Source organism: Macrobrachium nipponense, chromosome 9 (assembly GCF_015104395.2).
Source record: "Macrobrachium nipponense isolate FS-2020 chromosome 9, ASM1510439v2, whole genome shotgun sequence".
Taxonomy (NCBI): domain Eukaryota; kingdom Metazoa; phylum Arthropoda; class Malacostraca; order Decapoda; family Palaemonidae; genus Macrobrachium; species Macrobrachium nipponense.
The window spans coordinates 40,916,776-40,931,575 of NC_061110.1; the positions used below are offsets into that span (position 1 = coordinate 40,916,776).

Sequence of the window (14,800 nt, forward strand, 5' to 3'; positions counted from 1 at the left end):
GTTGGTGCCGCGAAAGTAGCATGGAAGTAAAGGGAATATTTTCGAAAGTTAACTATAAAAGACCAAATTGATGTCTATTATGTCATTAAGAGCACGGGGAAAAATTCAAATCGTAGTTACAGGAATTGTTAATTAGTTTCGACTTTTGATAGCTGAAACACAGAAAAGAGAGGGATATTATTCGGTCCCTTGTTCCCAGAGGGTTTTCTTTAGAACATTAAGGTTGGATTTTGGAAGGGTAAAACATGATTGATTTTTTTATTATTTATTCATGTACTTACTCATATACTTATCTTCTTGTTCATGTGTCAAGAACATTTCATGCAAATTTGTAGTTTTATTCCCTTTAATTAGTATCAGTTTATATAAATGAGTACAGAGGAGTTTATGGTTCTTACAGTTCATTCATGCTAGTTCCTACTGGAAAATCTCATTGAGAGAAAACTAAAGCATTATGATTTCAAGTTACCGATTCCTAGAATTCTCTAATATATATATATATATATATATATATATATATATATATATATATATATATATATGTGTGTGTGTGTGTGTGTGTGTGTGTGTGTGTGTGTGTATATATATATATATATATATATATATATATATATATTATATATATATTATATATATATATACATTTAAATAATAAAGAAAAATTGTTTCCGACCTTTTCATGAGAAATAATACCGGTAGAGCTATGGAGAAGCTGCATAACGTAAGTCTTCAAAGTAGATTTATGACCAACTGTTCAAAAAATAATTTAAGATATAATACAATTTTTCTCTAATAAAATCAACTAAAGGGATAAAATCAATAGAATGGATCTTTCATATGACTCATTGACCGTCTGAATAATAATAAGGATGTTATGCCTTAGCATCGGTCTTGATTAACTTCCCTTCATTTTCATAGGTCTCCTCTACAAATCCGCATTAACCTATTTGATTCCTTCGTTATTATTCTCCACGTCTTAATTTCCTCAAACATTTGAATGCTGTTGCTTACTTATCTACGTTTCATATAAGAAAAACTACCAATTTGATAGTACATGGTTATATAAGTGATTATCATTACGTTATTTGAATTAGTAAATTTTAAAACATCTATAACCATAGCTTGAACTCTGCGCTGACATTATTGAAAATCAATATTTTGCAAGTATCTTTATTGCTATTATGCTTATTAATATTATTTTTGCTATTCTCTACGTTCGGTTTCTTTCCACTGATTGGACTTGTAGTTCTTCCAGTATATCTTGGTTTACATTTTAATATAATACGTATCATTAGGTGATTCATTAAATAGATCTGTTAGAGAAATAGTAAATGAATGTAACGTATAATAAATTCCAAATATAACCTATGACAAAACATCAAAACACGTCCTATTAAATGTCCTCCGACTCGAATAGCACTACCCGAATTTGTCTGGCTGCTTTAATCCTTGATTAATTAGCCCTCCAGTAAAATTTTAAACGAAATTCAAGTGGACGATCGGTCTCGAAATATCGTCTTTGCTCTGACGCCAATTCAGCCGAATTACGTCAAAGAGAATCTTGGCTTCTTTGGACTAGCCATCCAATATTTCTCGGGAGAAGTAATTGCCTCGGAATTTTGTATTCTTGAACGAATCCCAGGTTCCTTCCATATCTCTCTCTCTCTCTCTCTCTCTCTCTCTCTCTCTCTCTCTCTCTCTCTCTCTCTCTCAGCCTGACATCTAATTAACTTAATGATGGACACAACATATTATTGAGGGATCAAGAGAAGGACAGAAGGTACCGGTAAAGTGGCTCAATTTTGCTTATATCCGAGTACATATCATCTGTTGTTAGTGTTTAGTTGTTGCTACTTTCAATTTAATTAAGAAAAAATAATATTAAGATTTCAAATAATAAATCAAATGTCCACATTCGATTTCGATCACTGCGACAAGCTTCAAAAAGAGTATAAACATCATTGACAATAGGTTTTTCTTTTTAAGATTAAATCGGTTAAAGACAACAAACATAGGCCAAAACTTGCCTGGTGATTAATTAAGTCCAGGCAAAGTTCCCGAGAACAGACGCTGTCCGATGTCACCTAAATCAAGGTTCGAAGAAAAAATCCAAGTATTGTCCAGTACTGCGTTCACCAATAACAGATGAAACTTTCAGATATCTGCCTCATGTCCAATCCCTCTTTAACTAATGACAGTCGAAATTTTTAGATATCTGACTTATGTCCAATCCCTCGCTAACCGATGGCAGTAGGAAGTTTCAGATATCTGACTTATGTCCAATTCCTCGCTAACTGATGACAGTGGAAAGTTCTAGATATCTGCCTCATGTCCAATTCCATATTAACTAGTGGCAATGGAAAGTTTCAAATATCTGCCGCATGTCCAATCCCTCGCTAACTGATGACAGTGGAAAGTTTCAGATATCTGTCGCAAGTCAATCCAGCATTAACTAATGATAGCGGAAACTTTCAGATTTCTGACACATTTTTAATCACGAGTTAACTTTTGACAGTGGAAACTTTCCGATATCTAATGCTTGTCAACTCCTCATGTTAACTGATGACCGTGGAAACTTTCAGATATGTGACGCATGTGGAAACTTTCAGATATGTGACGCATGTGGAAACTTTCAGATATGTGACGCATGTCCAATACGTCGTTATTTAATGAGAAGATACTTTCCGAGACCTGTCGCATCATGTCCTATTCCAGGTTAACCACTGACCGTGGAAACTTGACGAAATATCACAATTGGTCGATGCCAGCGCACTAAGGAACAGGGAAAGTTCCCGATGCCTAGCCCCTGTCAGTTACTGACTGGACTAAGGAACTTTAAAAACTCTCTGAGGAGTCCCACCTGTCCTATGGCACCTGAGTTAAGGACCCGGGACATTCCCGAGGCCTGACACCTGTCCGTTGCCACCTGAAATATACAACCAGGTAAAATTTTGTGACCATTTGCCTTTCTGATGCTGCCTTCACCAGGGTTGAGAAATAGCATTTAAAAAGGAAGACTAATACGATTCCTCAAGTGACATTTCATAGGAAAAAAAAATTCCATGACATGAGGACCCAGCTTTCAGAGGGAACCGCTTCTCAGGACTAAGGTGAGGTCAGTACTGCTCTGGTTTCATTTTTCAAGATATGTGTGCTCTTTAATGTAAACTGAAATTCTGAAGGCAACGACAACAAGTCTCTGCTTTTCATGTAATCTGTGATTTTGTTGGACTGAAATGACATAAGGTATTGTGTTGCTCGGTCGTAATTGATCTGAACTCTGCTGAATTTCCCGTTATTCACCTTACAGATTAACGTAACAACCCCATTTGAAGAGGAGGTGCAGAGAGCAACCCAGGAAGCAGGTACAAACTCCATGCTAGACAGAAGAGCATAGGAGTAGGATGAGAATGAAGGAAGGAGATTAAGCCAACGGCTGGTGATAAAGGAAAAGGTCTTGACACCGTTAGATACGAAGATCACTCATTTCAACGGATTAAGTCTAGGAAGTGGAACCATGCTCGTTTTATGAAGCTATTTACAAAGAGGAAGACTCTCTTCAAAATTAAATAAATACTCAAGTTAAGTCAACTATGAGCCAGTATTTGGAAGTGAAAGAGAAAACAGCGAAAGAATAACGGTCGGGTCCTTATTCTACAAAAGACTATATAATTTTCTCATTGTTTATAACTGTTGGAGTTACGATATAGTTTTCAGTTTAGACATGTTTTAAATATCAATGCTGATTGACATTCGAAAACCAGTTTAAGATTATGTGAATGGAAAAATGACAAGGAGTAAAGGTAAAAGAAGCAAGGAGGACAACTCCAGTACAAAATAAGAAATGGCCGGAAGAACAACTCTGAAGTTTATTAAACGAAAAAGGAAAATAAAATAAAAAAGGAGGAATCAAAGAAGTAAAACCTAAGAGGACAAAGGATAGATATTGCGCAATCATGATACTAGTCACACTATGCGTAATCATTTAGGACTCTGTCACACGGCATAGTTCCTGGAATCCTTGGCATCCTGCCTTCAGAAAAGAAAAGGAAAATTTAGCACTTTGCCGCCTTGCATCGAAGCATGTGTCGTCGTTTACATAGGTAGAACAGAGGATATCTTCCAAAAGTAAAAGCGATTCTAATTAGATAATCACAGCAGAAGTAGGGGTGGCATAAAACAGTAGCCATATTTTGTTCATATATATCCTATGAACACAATTTTCATTTGATGGGTTCCTGTAAAATTTTCCGTACCCTAAACATATATACGAGAAACCAAACTAACCATTAACTTTCAGCTATGGCCCGGTGGTGGCCTGTGTTGTTGGCACTTATAGAGGTGCCAGACGCACGATCCTGGCTAAATTTCATCATAAAATAAATAAAATCTACTGAGGCTAAAGGGCTGCAATTTGGTAAGTTTAATGATTGGAGGATGGATAATCAATTTACCAATTTGTAGTTCTCTAGCCTCAGTAGTTTTTAAGATCTGAGGGCGGACAGAAAAAGTGCGGACGGACGGACAAAGTCATCTCAATAGTTTTCTTTAAAAAAAAAACTAAAAGGAGGTAAAATCATTAGTGGATAGCTGCAGAATATTTTACAATTATAAAATTTAGAAACCAAAGGGTTAGGAAAACCAGAATAAAAGAAATTGTCGGACTGAAGCCGTTAGTTATCTAAATAAGTGGTTAAATGTGAATTTAAAAAAAAAAAAAGTTTCAAATAAATACGAGAAATTAATGTCAGAAAATAAGACGATAGTTTTAAGGGATAGAAGCGTTCTCTCTCTCTCTCTCTCTCTCTCTCTCTCTCTCTCTCTCTCTCTCTCTCTCTCTCTCTCTCTCTCTCTCAGATGCGTTAAGAAGTAATAATTAGAAAAAAAGGTGATGGTGAGGAAGTCTAGCTAGCTATGAAAGCCTGCAAACTTTTATCGATAGAAAACATATTGTGCTTTTTATTAACGATGCAAATAACAATTGGAAACCTTTCAGTTATGCATTATTAAGCGATAACAATGGATGCTCATTAGTGAGCTTTTTATATATAAGTACATATGATCAGAGATTTTCCTAGCGTAAATTCCATTCACAGTTATGTAGAGGAGGAAATGTTAATACAATATATCTTAGAATTCTTAGTCTCTTTATACTTATTTGCACCCTGTAAAGGAATATGATTTATTACTTATAAAAAAATATTAAAAAGTTCGAGAAAATTGATATTTTAGCGCATTGAAAGTGTAACATTTAACAACAGATGGCAGTAACGCTTGACGTAGGTGGCCTCCCCAAGGATTGTGTAACGAAAATAAAAGAAATTATTATTTGGTACATGTGTGTGTGTGTGTCTAGCAGGACTCGTGTATATAAAAACCGAATACGATGTTTTTCGTGGGGTTTCAGCTAATAAGTGGAAGTGTTAGTTTCCAAATAAGAAAATTTGGTAATGTATTGTATAGTTTTTAAGAGGTCTACTAGTTATATGTATCTGTGGTTGCCGCTAGAATTTTTATGTTGTAGGTTTATATCTAATGTTCAGTTGTGAAGCTTGGCGTATTTGGTGTTGCGCCATAGACCGGCGTATGATTATTGGTGATAGGTAGCTTGTGGATTGATACTGTACGGTTGACTTTGCGTTTGTGTAACTCGTCCGTAGCTTTAATTTATTCGGTTTTGTTGTTTGTATCGGTGCTTATTAATAATTAAAACTTCAAATTCTAATGGGTTTTCACTCTACGTACGTTCGCTTTAATCATATTTTATATAACGTGAGGGCTTGTCGAAAGTACCCCAGAAGCATATTTCCCAAGTCTGGAAGAGTTTAAGGATGGGGAAAATTAGGACCAATCAAAACACGTGGAGCTGACCATGACGTCACAAGCCACGCCTTTAAGCTACACTCTGTCTCATAGCTATTACTGCCAGTCACAATGCTGAAGAAAAATTTTCCCATTTCACAATTTACGTCTTGTATGACCTATACATTTTAGTCAGAAATATATAAACGTAATGCAGCACTAATTCAATAAGCAATATATTCTTCAAATGAGATATGCCGTGAAATATACTAAGCGTTATTGGCTTCTCCCTCTTGGTAATAGTGTTCAGTGCCTCTTAATTCCTGCTCGCAAAGTCGATATTTACTGCATAAATAATATTTTCATTGCGAGTTACTAAGTTATATATTTGAAAATGCGTGTTTAATGCCATATAGAAAGAGTTGCGATAACATATGGTATGAATAAAATAATACAAGATGATAAAATTGATGGTATGGAAAATATGATGGTATATGACCTGTAAATAGCTCTACAGACTATAGACAGGGGGCCAAGAACTTCGCGGCACTTCGTCTCCCATCAAGAATCTTGGACTTTGAAGGTGACGATTTTCAAAGCACGGAGCATGAAACGTTTTTCAGGTGTCACTGCCTGTTATTTCGGGCTATAAAAAGGTATTATGTACAGAACTAAAATGATAATTACCTTATGCTTAAAAGAAATGTGGAGGATACAGTTTTGATGACAAATTTATGCACCCCGTATGGGGGGTTGGGGTGCAATGTAGGCATTGCTTAAGGTTCTTGCAGCGTCCCTTCGGCGCCTAGCTGCGACTACTTTCATTCATTTTACTGTTACCTCTGCTCATATTCTCTTTCTTCCATCTTATTGTCCATCCTCCCCTAGCAATTGCTTCATAATGCTAATGCTATGCGGTTTTCCTCCTGTAACACCTTTCAAACCGTTTACTTTACTATTCATTTCCGTTTCAGCGCTGAATGGCTTAAGTTGCCCCAGTGCTTGGCATAATGCCAAAAATCTATATGTAAAAAAAAAAATTATGCACTTAATTTAAGGCATACATTTGGCCATCGAGTGTGAGCTTGGATGAAAATAGTAGTATACTCATATACTACCGTTATCCCTGGCTTTAATTAATACATGTTGAATATTTACATAAAATTTTTTGTTGAGAGAGAGTTGGATAAAAAGTGTCATCCATATTTACTTTAAAGCATATGCAATTCTAATAAATTTACGAATCAATTCTGCTCTAGTTCAGCTTAGTAAAAAGTCTACTGAAACTCCGTAAATAGGTAGTATTCTGTACTCCTATAATTGCTAAAAGTATTACATACTAATGAAATACTTATTTTGATTCTTTCCACACAATGAATGACAAGTACGAAAGGTTTGCCAAGAATAATATATAAATTAAATAATCAGTGTTTTCTTTGCACACAATGAATTTTAAGCAAAAATCACGCAAGGGCTTGCTAAAAATATTCAATACTGAATCATATTATCACTTTTTATTTGTATGTACACAATGTATGAAAAGTAAAAATTAAATGCAAAAAATTTCAAATAAAAACTTTGTATATTTGTACACAATGAATGACAAGGACCAATCAGGCAAGGATATCTGGAAGGTTTTATGAAAACGGAATCCACCTCAAAAAGGCAATTTTTTTTTTACTACAGCTTATCAAGTACACCTTGAAAAACCGTACTCAGATTAGCTGCTGACAGGATGAGTTTGTCATGTAACTATATTTGGTTACAGTAGGCTAACTTTAGATCGCCAAAACAACAAAATCGTAGGTTTTCTTATATTTCCTTAAGGGCACATTAGCTCTTGAAATAATTTAATGAATGAAGCTGATACTGTGTCCCTGTAAATAGTAGGTTCTATATCAGTCTGCTTCCTGTTCATGACCTAGTAATGATCAGTATATTGCTTTTATACAATGTCCAGTAATGTGCATTACTACGAAATAGCATATGTCCATAGAAATCCGTTGTGTAAGCCTACTCACACTCAATATCTTCCTCAACGAACAGGTCAGATACCATCATTTTTACCATCTTGCATATTGTTTGATTCCTCCCATGAGTTATCGCAACTCATTATAAAAGGCTTTAAACATGCATTTTCATGTATATAATTTATAAATTCACGATGTGAAAATATTATTTACAAGAGGGAGAAGCCAATATAACTCATAATATATTTCGCAGTGTATCTCATTTGAAGAATATATTTTTGTTAAATTAGTGTTGCATTATGCTTAGATATATCTGACTACAATGTATGTCATACAAGCCGTAAACTGTGAAACTGAGAAGAAAGTATTTCTTGGGCATCGTGACTGGCGTCAGTAATGGATATAGGACTGAGGGAGCTAAAAGGCTTGGCTTGTGACGTCATGGATCAGCTCCAAGCTCTTTGATAGGTCCTAATTTTCCCGATCCCTAAACTCTTCCAGGCTTGGGAAATATGCTACCCGGAATGTATCCCTACTCCAGTGGTAGTGTTTCATTATTTCCGTACAATTTGGAGGTGGAGAGAGTAATTATAGCGATATTACTATAGTGTTTGTGTTAGGTGTGATTTTGGGCAGGTTATTAATGATTAATGTTCAATATTTTATACGTAATCCTAGTGATGAAAAATTAATCGATCCTAGTGATGAAAAATTAATCGATCCTAGTGATGAAAAATAAATAGATACTAGTGATGAAAAATTAATCGATCCTAGTGGCTAAAAATCAGTCTTAGTGGTGAGAAACTAGATATAGCTCGAATAGAACTGGAATGGTGGAAAGTTAAAAAGTATAGCTAAAATACGGTTTTGTTCTTGCTAGGTAAGAAGACTGTCTGATAAAGGAAGGTTGTTATTGATGAACTGGGATTAATTAGTGAATAGCCCGCCAAGTGCTAGTCGTAGTGGAAGTGAGGGTAGTAAATACTGCAGGTAGTTAAGTGAAAAGGAAGGTGCCAAAACCAAACATGTAATGATAAAATCACGCGAGGGCAACAAAGTCATTTCTTTGAGAAGGGACGAGTGTTTTAAGTTTTAAGCTTCCATTAGAAATAATTAGGATAGTTTAGCAGTCAAGAGGTTAGAAAATGAGAGATAAAAATGTTGAGCAAACTATAGAACTAGAGATAAAGAAACTTATGGTTAAAGGAAAGTCTAGTCTGACCGTAAAAGGAAAGTATAGTATGAAGTACCAGTCTTTTCAAGTAAACTATGCAGTAAAATCTTTTTATTTTTATTTTAACTAGCAGAACCTGAATGGCAAAAAACATTGTGGAGCATGCTGGTTAGAACCTCCTTTTGAGGAGAGGCTGGTGAATTTTGGTGCCTTGTTTTTCGATTATTTTAAGACTTATTGTGTTCTCCATTAAGTAGATCGTGCTTTTTAAAAAAAGTGCTTTGTCCTCACTCTGAATCGTTTTGCGATAAAACCGTTGGTCTGGATGGTGGGCTTAACAGGTTTTAATTAAATGAAAAATTAATACTCTAGTCTCGAGGTACTTATTTAAAGTAGTTAGGTTGCTCGTTACCTATAAAATTACCTCAGTGGCAATTAGGTAAATAGCTGTTATCGGTAGACAGTATTCTCGTTTCTGTAGAGATGAATTGTGGTTGTAGACCCCATACTATAGAAGTTCTTTTTTTAAATTGTAGTTTCCCATCTTTTAGTGGGTGCCAGAGAGGTCTAGATTTAAGTTCAGGAGCTAGGTAAAAAGTAGTTCGTAAGAAGCATACAAGGGAACGATGCCTGTGGTATAAGTGGACGAATGCCTGAGGTAAATAGTGATTTCAGAACTTTGATGGTATTGGCGAAAACAGTTCTGGTCTTTTGTGTTCTGATAGTGTCCAGTGGAAATAATCAGTGTACCCCTCGTTATCAAGCAGTAAGTGGAAATTTTAGATTTGGTTTTAGCTGTGGCAAACCAGGTCACGTCAATAGTTGCCCCCTCTGCAAAGAGAAGTCAAATTTTAATAAAAGTTAAAAACACATTTTAAGGATTATCATAAAACTGAATACCATTGCATTGTTAAATCGACCAGATATGTAGTGTTTGTAAAGAACGTTAACAGAGATAATTTATAAAATGGGTAGCAATGACCAAATGGTCAATAATGGTAATGTTTGTTGTACTGAGACTAATGTAAATGGAAATGGAGTGGGACTACCTTAAGTGAAGCATTCATCCAAAATTACTGAATTATGACACTTACAAAATGACTGAATTATTACATTTATGGGAGATAGCTGGTTACACTTCCCTGGTGTCGAGAAAGTGAAGTGGTTAAGAGAGACCGAAGCTCTATAGTCTGTAGTGAGAGATATATATGATCAGTGGAACGTTACCTGGGAGTGTGTACTTGTTTGTTTCCAGCGCTGAATGACTTCATAGGTCCCAGTGCTGGTCCTTTGGCCTAAATTCTATATTCAGTTAAGTTCTGTGTAGACTTTGGCCTTTGTTTTTTCAGACATTGGTAGAAACAATGTTGGGAATTTTAAAATCCATTTGTAGAAGAAAGGTTGGAAACTTAATTTCGGGTTATGTCAAAATTGCTTCAGGAGTAGAGAATTTTGGGAAATGGAGACCTTTTTTGGATGTAATAAAATTTGAGCAAACTCTAATCTTTCTATAAAAATTCTAATAGAAGTTTCATGTAACTTTCCAAACATTACCTGCTTGTGCAGATGATGAAAAAAGGAAAAGTGCCGAAGGAAAGGTAAAGTCTGAAGACTGTTTGGATTTTCAGAACTTTAGTGATAGTCCTGAATTCCTAGAAGCAAAGCCAGTACTACTTTGCAAATGCTGAGTTAATAAGTGTTAGTCAGCTTGACTATTTGAAGGTCTTTAAGATAATACTTTTGATGTAAATAAATAAAGGACTGTAAATGTTACTTAATGAGGTTTATTGAAGGATGGGATCTTAATAGGTTTATTGAAGGATGGGATCATAATGGGTTTATTGAAGGATGAGATCGTAATGGGTTTATTAAAGGATGGGATCTTAATGGGGTTTATTGAAGGATGGGATCTTAATGGGGTTTATTGAGGGATGGGATCTTAATGGGTTTTATCGAGGGATGGGATCCTAATGAGGATTATTGAGGGTTGGGATCCTAATGAGGATTATTGAGGGTTGGGATCCTAATGAGGATTATTGAAGGATGGGATTCTGAGAAAGTTCAGGAGCAGGAATGTTAGTGAATTTGTGGAATAAGTAGTTACTCAAAATAATTAGAATCTTGTTCTAGGTATTGCTCATGACTGGTCTTTTGCGTATAAGCAATACTTACGAGAAATTAGTTTTTTTACTGGCCTAAGATGCAAAAAGATTTTAGTGATTTGTGAAAGTAGGTGGGTAAACTCAATATGACCCTAAGGTGATGCCATTGCAACCCATTGTGCTTCCAAGAGAACCTTTTGAAAAATTGGTTTTAGACTGTGTGGGAGCCTTTCTTATATCTAGCAAAGATAACTAGTATCTGCTGGCAATTGTTACCAGATTTCCAGAAGTTATTCCTTTTAAGAACAAGAGTACTGATAAAGTAATTTTAAGAGCTTAAGGTCTCAATTGTATTTTTCCCTAAAGTTCAAACTGGCTAGGAAGTAACTTTATGTCTAGATAACTTAATTGAAGAGCTTAAGTTCTTCTCACTTGTAGGTTTGCCTAAACCAGTTCAAACAGACAAGGAACTATACGTTTAGAAAGTTTACCTCATTTTTAGCCGGTCATAATATAAAGCACTGCTTATCTCCTTACTGCCCACAGAGCCGAGGAGTAATAGGATGATATCATCGAACCTTCAAGACCATGTTTCGAAGGTACTGTTGTGAGAATGGGAAGGAAAAGGATGTCTACATACATATGTTACTATTTCAATTCGTGGTAGTGTACATTAATTCTCTGGTTATTCTCCTTTTCACTCGGTATGTTTATCAGGTAAGTTCACCTATGGAAATGGAAAAAAAACTAATCTGGTTTCAGATGAAAAGGAATCTTTATAAGAAAAAAAAACGTAGGCTAAGTGGCCAATGGAAAATATCAATAGTACAGGAGATGAGAAGAGAACTGAGAAAAGGGTTGTAAAAACCTACTTAACGTAGGTGATAAGCTGCTTGTGTTTTGGTGTATCTCAATACAGCTGGTAAAGGTTTTAACTAGAAATATGAAGGGCCATGCATAGTGAAGGACAGTGAAGTTAATTATCGTATTCAATTTCCAACGGGAGCGAGCTGAAGCTTAAGTTGAAGGCATTATATATAGTCCAATGGGGTTTTGTCTGACAGGAGATAATAGACATTGAAGGAGAATGAAATAGAATTTGAAGTTGGGGTAACAGATACATAATGTGTAAGTTATTATGAAAAATTTAAAAAATTTTCTGATTAACAGTAGAATGATTTTTAAGTATAAAAATTTAAATTTTTCAGACATTCCTGAAAGGATAAAAATACTTCAGTCCATATTAGGTAGAGATTAAATTAAAATAAGTCAGTCCTTGCAGATTATTGCCGAAGAAACAACAGTTAAAGACTGGTGCTTATTTACTGAAACACTGACTAGCAGAGGGAAGCCATAGTAAATGGGCAAGCTCGTGTTTTCTAGTCAACAAACCTGACGGGAGTGAAAGTATGTGTACACTAACGCAAGGTAAATGATAACACATTAACCTTTATCAAGCAAGCATAAAAGTTTTTTAAGATTCTTTATTTTTGCAATCATTCAATGTTAATATGTACCATATTGCAGGTAGAGAAAGTTACTGCCGATTATCAGGGCCGTTTACTTATCTTAACCTTTTATATTTAACTTTTTATAATTAACCTTTTATATTTAAAGGAAAGTGTTTTCTACCAACGACGTGGCAGTCTCCGATAATTGCTGAAGAGTGAAGTGGCTAGTGTTTAAGACTAAATGTGAAGAATCTGCACGGACTGAGGAGAGCCGCAGAGTTGAAAGGGGCCAGAGAATGTAAAGGAATTTTTTTTATAGAAAAAAAAAAAAAACTTTAAATTATTTTAGCGCATGGAAAGTGTAAAATTCAACAGATCCCAGCAACGCTTGATGTTACCAAGGATTGTGTAACGAAATTAAAAGGTATTATTTGGACATTGTCTAGCAGGTCTCGGGTATATAGAGTACCCGATTTTCATGGTGTCTCTGCAAAGAGGTATCCTTAGTTTCTAAAGAAGGAAATTTGGTAATTGTTTAGCATTTAAGTGGATTTCTTGTGCGATGTAACTGTGGTTGACGCCAGGTTTTTTTGTTACAGGTTTATATAAATGATGAGTTGTTGTAAAGATTGATTTGTTCATTGCATAATCACGCCATAATTAGTGATAAGTAGTTTTGTGCCATTAGCACAGTATAAAAATTGGTGATGTGCAGTTGGTGAAGGTATTCCGTACGATGACTTTGACTTTTTTGTAACTCTAAAAATGGGTGATAGGCAGTTAAAGGTATTCCATACGATGACGTTAGCTTTTGTGTAACTCGTCCGTAACTTTTGTATTCGGTTTTGTAGTTTGTATCTGTGCTTACTAATTATTAAAGTATGCTTTAAGTTTTAATGTGTTCATTGTCTCCATATAAGTTTTAATAATTTTATAGATTATATGACTACCATTGAAAGTGGTAGTTTTGAAAAATTTTAGTTTGCCGACTTTCTTGTAATATACCATTTACTATCACTCTTCAATATAAAATCGCCTTGGTGTTCTGTTAGTTTCTAAATATAATATTCTTTAAGAAATTTCTGAAATTACCAAATGACCGTAATTTTAGTAATTTCTTATGTTGCAGTCAGGTATAACATTAATAACATTAAAATGGAAAGTGTGTTTATCAAGCGTGAAATATTTTGTTAGAAAAAGTGGCATTTATAATCGCAAAGACCATGACATTAAAAGTTTGCCATTGTAAAGTGATTTATGGTAACTTTTGCTCATTTTGTTCATGGATTTAATGTTTGTAAGGCTCTGAAGTTTTAGTATGACATTGTAGGTTTTTTTTTATAGCTCTTGCTTAATCTATTCATGGATTCAATGTTTGTAAGTCTGCGCTGAATGGGCCTAGTTGTTAGTGCTTGGCATCATGCCCAAAACACACAAATCAATGTTTGTAAGGCTGTTAGTTTTAGTATGACGATGTATGCATTGAAGGGGTTATGCTATTTTCCGGTAAGATTTAACTTCAAACTTTATCATTGGCGGATACCAGCTATTGGATTAAATCTACACTGGTTCCTTTTTATAGTTAGTTTTGTTTTTTTCGACTAGTAACTATGCTTCAAAATCCGGACCACCAAGTGTTTTCGTAATTCAGCATTCCGTTAATTCTATAAAATTAGTTTAAGTTTAATTTTGTTTGAATGTTTGATGACTTGTAGATTTTAATACTTTAATTTAAAAATAATCCCCCATAAATATGACCGGTGACTTTAAATATATCTATAATTCCATGCACTTACTTTGAATACACTTATCTCCACCGCCGAATGAAAGATACACCGCCCAATGAAAGATTCAAACGAGCACACGACTTCCCAGATAGAACGATTTCATATGCCACTCTATGGGGAAAAAAATGCAAGTCTAGTTAGGCTCATACATGCTTATACAGTTCCAATTCGGATAATTTTTCTAGCTTATAGCTGAGCTGTATCATGCGACGCATGACTGGTTTGGATATACTAGAGCAACAAAGTAATGGTATTCAGAGACAGTCAATTTGCACTTGTAGTGAAGATGTCTAACGATTCATCTTTATAGTAAGATGTCTGAATTCCAGTGGATCTAATCCCTCTGCCTTATTGAAGTAAGACTTTTCTATTCGACTGACTTCTGTAGTTTCTATTCATATCCAAAACTATATTCGGATAACATTCGCAATTAAGTTTGAGGGCGAAATGACAATAAGCTTTGTGTTTTTGCCTAATTAAAACTCCCACCAGGCTACCTCTTCCTAGACAGTGA

General features: G+C 35.0%; 1 long non-coding RNA gene across 2 annotated transcripts; it reads left to right on the plus strand.

The window, feature by feature from the left end:
* The first annotated feature begins 5,374 nt into the window (after positions 1-5,374).
* Positions 5,375-13,910, plus strand: LOC135218334 (uncharacterized). Of its 2 annotated transcripts, none has more exons than XR_010315292.1 (4): positions 5,375-5,447; positions 11,595-12,176; positions 12,331-12,476; positions 12,666-13,910. It is a non-coding gene; the product is annotated as an uncharacterized LOC135218334 (long non-coding RNA). The 2 variants fall into 2 exon arrangements; XR_010315293.1 differs by having other exon boundaries at positions 5,397-5,447; positions 11,595-11,647.
* Positions 13,911-14,800: the final 890 nt, after the last annotated feature.